Below are 5,832 nucleotides of genomic sequence, written 5' to 3'. Positions count from 1 at the left end.
AAAAAAAAAAAAGAAAGGATAACCATGTTGTGGTTTTGTTATTGGAATTTCTTCAGTGAGTCTCAGAAATTTGAGAATTGAGCCTGTGGGCCACAGATCAGTGATAAAATAGGATTTTGTTGGACTGAGGGGCATGCAGAGGGAATGGAGAGTGCCAGAGCTATTGGCAGAGGGGTCGTGACTTGGAAAGTGTTGCAGTTCAGGCAGTCCAGTGAGCTCTGGATGGCCCTTGAAAATCTGGGGGAGAAAGTGTAAATGTCTTGCTTGGCAGGGCTGTATCCATATCAGCAGAAGGTCCCCAACATGAACAGCCTCTGGAAGGGGGGAGGAGGCCCAGATCGGAGGTTTCCTGCATCAGTCCTTTGTCTAGGGGTAAATAATTGGCCCTGAGAGATATTTTGGCCAGGACTTGGTAAACAGAAAAATACCTTTATAAACTGAATGAGTGTTCTAGCAAATGAATGAATGCAGCCCCTAATCTTGGGCAAGGTTATTAGGTCTTTGCTGTGGTTTTTGTCTGGGGAAAGGATTAGGGTGTGTGCTCCTTAGTTAGCGTAAAACCATCCAAAAGGTTTCAGGCTGCTTTGTTCATGACCTTGCTAGGGCTCAGAGGGCATGGCCTGCAACATGTTTATGCCTGGAGATGGGAGTCTGATGTCTGAGCTCACCTGAGCCTGAAAAATGGGGGGTTCCCTGTCTAGTTCTGAATGGGAAAATCCTGTATCAATGTTATATCTCATAAAATGACTCTCATTTGTAAAATGTAATAATTTGGTTAAGTTGTTGGGGGAAATGGAGTCTTTGTCAACAGATTAAGATTCTTGCCTTTTAAACCTTCTAAAAGGCTTACCAGTTTGGCTGAGTGAATGGGTGACTTCATAGTAAACTGGGATCCTGTTTTGTGGGAAGTGAGTTTTTGAGAGTAAAAGAAATTAGACAGAAAGGAGAATGGCATTGTGTAAAGAAAGAATCTTGTGTGATAAATTTTGTCCTAAAACAAAATGGTTGTATAAGAAAGTGAAAGGTAGGGCAAAAGTTAAAGAAAGTTTAGAATGTTTGTAGATTGTCTGTGCAGGTTAAATGAAGCTCATAAAAGAGAATTTGGGAAAGAATTTACATGTGATCCAGTTGACTATATATTTCCTTTAAAATATTTCAGCTTGTAATCTTATTTGAACCAATGTTTTAGGCCTTTGATATTTGACAAACCTTCCAAAATCAAAACTCTAAATTGGGGGCTTGGCACCCATAGCACAGTGGTTACAGGGCCAGCCACATGAACCAAGACTGGCGAGTTCGAACTCAGCCTGGAAAAACAACAACAACAACAAAAAAACACAACTCTAAATTTGGTCTTCTTGAAATATTAAGACCACTGAAAGTCATAGGAAAACAAATTAAACTTATTCAATTTATTAAAAATGTATAGGAACGTTGTCAAATACAAAATGGTGATTAAATTTTGTATGGGTTATGGTTATATATATATTCAATATTATAAAGCATTTGTCTGTCCTAATGTATAAAGCATTGGTCTGTCCTCAACTAGAAAGCATTGGTCTGTCCTAACATATAAGACATTGGTCTGTCATAACATATATTGTTGGTAATAGTTTTAATTCCTCTAAAAAAAAGAAAGTGTGTTTTATGTAACTGGCTGAGTCCAAAGTTTATCCTAAAAAGAAAAAGAAATATTAAGAGAGGCTAATGAATTCTCTCGAATTCAAATTCCCAATGTCTTTGGAAATTGAATACCTTTGGACTAAAAGCAGATTTTTAGAACTTTCATTGGAAAGTTAACATGTCTGTGAGTATTACTAACCTAACTGCAAACAAAACAGAAATCAGTTACGTGGAACTGGGCTAGTTTGCTATGACTTTTTGTTCGAAATATTGTTGATTCTGTCTGTGTTCTGTTTTCCAGAAGTTAAGAAAACCGTTTTCTGTCTTTTGAGCTATTTGTAGTTTTTCAAGCAATGTATGTACTTATGAGCAAAATTTGAAACATGTTTTTTTCCTCTCTCTCCTTGATTTCTCTGGAATTTGAAAGCCATTTGGAAATATTCTTAATTTCTGACAATACAGTTATTTGCATAAGTTCAATAAGAATCTGTTTTGTTCTATAGGACATGATGAAGGCACTGGTTATTTTACCAAGGCTTTGGTTAGAATAGCATTTCCAGTGGTGTCCAGACTGCGTTAAGGAATTCAGATTGACTTTATAAGGCCAGTGAAAAAAAGCCCTTTGGAAAACTTGCCAGGCACCCATCAGTAACATTTCCTGATCTGTAGTAAGTAACAAAAGTTGCTTGCTGATGGGTCTGGAATCAAAATGTGCTTGGGGACCTCAAGAGAGGAGGAATTTACCCAATGTATACAGGTATCTAAAGCACAGATAAACCTGGGCTCTGAAAGGCTTTGAAGTCCAGCCTGAGATTCCTTATAAAAGGTTACAACAAAGCAAATTTTATTTATTTATTTATTTTTGAGACAGAGCCTCAAGCTGTCATCCTGGGTAGAATGCTGTGGCATCACAGCTCACAGCAACCTCCAACTCCTTGGCTCAAGCGATTTTCCTGCCTCCACCTCCCAAGTAGCTGGGACCACAGGCCCCTGCCAGAATGCCCGGCTATTTTTTGGTTGCAGCTGTCATTGTTGTTTGGCAGCCAGGGCTGGATTCAAACCTGCCAGCTCAGGTGTATGTGGCTGGCACCTTAGCTGCTTGAGCCACAGGCACCGAGCCACAAAGCTAATTTTAAAGTACCTAGATGGCCAATAATTATTCTTACTGCACTATACACAAATAATCAGACCCAGTATACTGATGGTACAGTTTATTTTGGCAAATAAGTTAGCTGTACTATAATTTATTATTAGTAAAGACAGAAATTAGAGAGAAAAATGATTCAACGAAAAAAGAGACTGTGGCCTACCTGTATTAAATCCCAGCCTTGTCTGTACTGTCAATTCATAAAATGAGACATAACTATTGTACTAAATTGATTTGTTAAATGGAACTAAGAGACTAGCCAAAGAGTACAGAATTATATACAGTAGTCATATTTACTCTGAAGCCTTAAGACTCAACAAAGGTCACCTGTTGGCTACGCTGGAAAAATTTGTGTAGTTTTAAATGTTATCTAATAGATACCTTAGGAAAAATTAAAACCTAAAATAAGAATTTCCCAGTGAATGGAGTAACTGTAACACTGCATCCTACTGTGCCTAATCCATATACTCTGCTGTGTCTGTTGCCAGCAGAAGCCAAGTGGCCCACTTGCCTGGATTTAAAAGATGCCTTTTTCAGTATAAGGTTGGCTTGAGAAGCCAGAGGCTGTTTGTTTTCCAGTGGGAGAGGCCAGACCTGGAAACTTCAATCTAGTACACATGGACCAGGTTGCCACAGGGGTTCAAAACACCCATGTGTTTTGGAGAAGCGCTGGCTTGTGACCTCCAAAAATTCCCAGCTGAAGAATTAGAATGTGTGCTACTCCAGTATGTCGATGACCTCCTCTTAGGGCATCCTACCCAGGAGGGTGTGCCCGAGGCACAGACCGTCTTTTATGACATCTAGAGGTATGTGGCTATAAAGTATCCAAATGGAAAGCCCAGATTTGCCAGCAACAAGTACGTTATCTAGGATTTCCTATCCAGCAAGGGTAGAGGTATCTAGGCATAAAATGGAGGCAGGTCATTAATCACCTCCCCACCCCCATGAGCCGAAAGCAGGTTCAGGAATTCTTAGGCGAGATCAGCTTTTGTTGTCTTTGGATCCCCAACTTTGCCATCTTGGCTAAGCCCTTGTATGAGGCAACTAAAGGAGAGGAAGGAGAGCCCTTAGAATGGGGAGGAGATTAGGAACATGCCTTCTCCCAGCTATAGATGAGGCTGATAAATGCACCTGCATTGGGGCTACCAGACTTGGCCAAGCCCTTCACTCTGTATATCTCAGAGAGAGGGAAGATGTCTGTAGGTGTGTTAACCCAGTTGGTTGGGTCCTAGCTAGGCCTATAGCTTACCTCTCTAAGCAGTTGGATGAAGTGGCAAAATAATGGCCACTTGCTTATGGGCTCTAGCCTCTATGGCTCTCCTTATGGAAGAAGGCGATCACTGAATCCAGGGCAGGATCTCAGAGTGAAAGTACCCCACTCTGTGGTCACTTTAATGAACACAAAGGAACATTTTTGACGCTTTAATGCAAGAACCTACTGAACTCAGCCACACTCCTTCCAGTCAGTGGAAGAGAGATTGAGCATGACTGTACGGAAGTTATAGATAATGTGTATTCTAGCAGACCTGACTTGCGTGACCAGCCTTAGACAGTTGCCAACTGGGACTTGTATGTAGACTGAACTAGTTACATGATTATGCAAGGTGAGCAGCAGGCTGGGTATGCAGGGGTTACCTAAACAGAGACTATAAAGGCTAAGCCCCTATCCCAAGGAGCACTGGCTCAGAAAGCTGAGATAATTGCCTTGACTCAAGCCTTAGAACTAAGTCAAGGAAAAAATGTGAATGCTTTTCTGACTCTCCAAGTACATGGGGCATTGTACAAGGAGAGGAGGCAAGTGAATTCTGGGGAAAAGGATATTAAGTATCAGCAGGAGATACTTCAGTAGCTAGAGGCAGTATGGAAACCCTGGAAGGTGGCAGTGATGCACTGTCCTGGACATTAAGAAGATGCTTCCACCATCACTAAAGGGAACACTAGGGTCAGTACTGAGGCAAAAAGGGCTGCATCCAGACTGCACCAGGTGTCACGAGTGGCTCCCCTCATCCTGTGTGTTCTGGAGCTCTCACCTATCTATCCCAGGAAGAGAAGGAACAGGTAGCAGTGGAGAGGAGCCAGGAAATGGAGGGAGAATAGATAAAGATGCCAGATGGACGAGTAGCAGTCCCCAAGGTCCTAGGAGCCACTGTAGTGACAGGAGTATTTGATGAAGTTGCTGGGCTGGTATCTCTACATCTCCCACCTGGCAGCCCTGGCCAAAACTGTCAGTCTACAGTGTGTCACCTGCAACCAACTCAACTCACGCCAAGGAATGATGATACCCCCAGGAAGCCAGTCATATGGAGCAACGCCCTTAGAGGATTTCCAGGTAGACTTTACTGAAATGCCCACGTTTAAAGGGAACAAGTACTTGCTGGTGATGGTCTATCAAGACTTGGAATAGGTAAAAGCCTACCCCACCAGGATAAAAAGGACTCCTAAAGTAATAAAAGTATCGCCCAGAGAAATTGTCCCACGATTTAGGTTGCCATTCTGGTTTAAATTTGACAATGGACTAGCCTTCATAACAGAACTAGCGATAATAATAAGGTAATGTTTTGAATAACTTATAGGCCTCAAAGCTTAGACAGGGTAAAGTACATAAACAGGACCATAAGAACAGAAATTGGTAAATTCTGCCAGGAAGCAAAGCTTAATTGGATACAGGCCTTGCCACTGGTATTGTCCAAAGAGGCCTCTGTCAATCCTCTGCAATTTAGCAGGAACTCCTAAAAGAACTGGGAAAGACTGAACTGAATAGACAAAAACCCTAGAAAGAGTAGCAAGGAAAATCCCCACTTGGGTAATTAACCGTGTTCTATTTAGTCTTTTGTGTCTATACATCCTTTCTCTCTGGAGGATCAAGGGACCAAGTCTAGGTCCAGAATCAGAACCTGGTCCCCCTGAAACCAAAGTAGAAAGGACTTTATACCATCATCCTGACCACACAAACGGCAGCGAAGGTGAAAGGTATCCTCACCTGGAGTCATCACAGCTGGCTGAATAGGACTTTACTGCTCCTTGGAAAGTAAAGGTAACGTTTAAGACAGTCAGTGTGCCCT

The sequence above is a fragment of the Otolemur garnettii genome, unplaced genomic scaffold, assembly GCF_000181295.1.
Source record: "Otolemur garnettii isolate 467f Iridium unplaced genomic scaffold, OtoGar3 scaffold00035, whole genome shotgun sequence".
NCBI lineage: Eukaryota > Metazoa > Chordata > Mammalia > Primates > Galagidae > Otolemur > Otolemur garnettii.
This window is presented reverse-complemented; position numbering follows the sequence as displayed.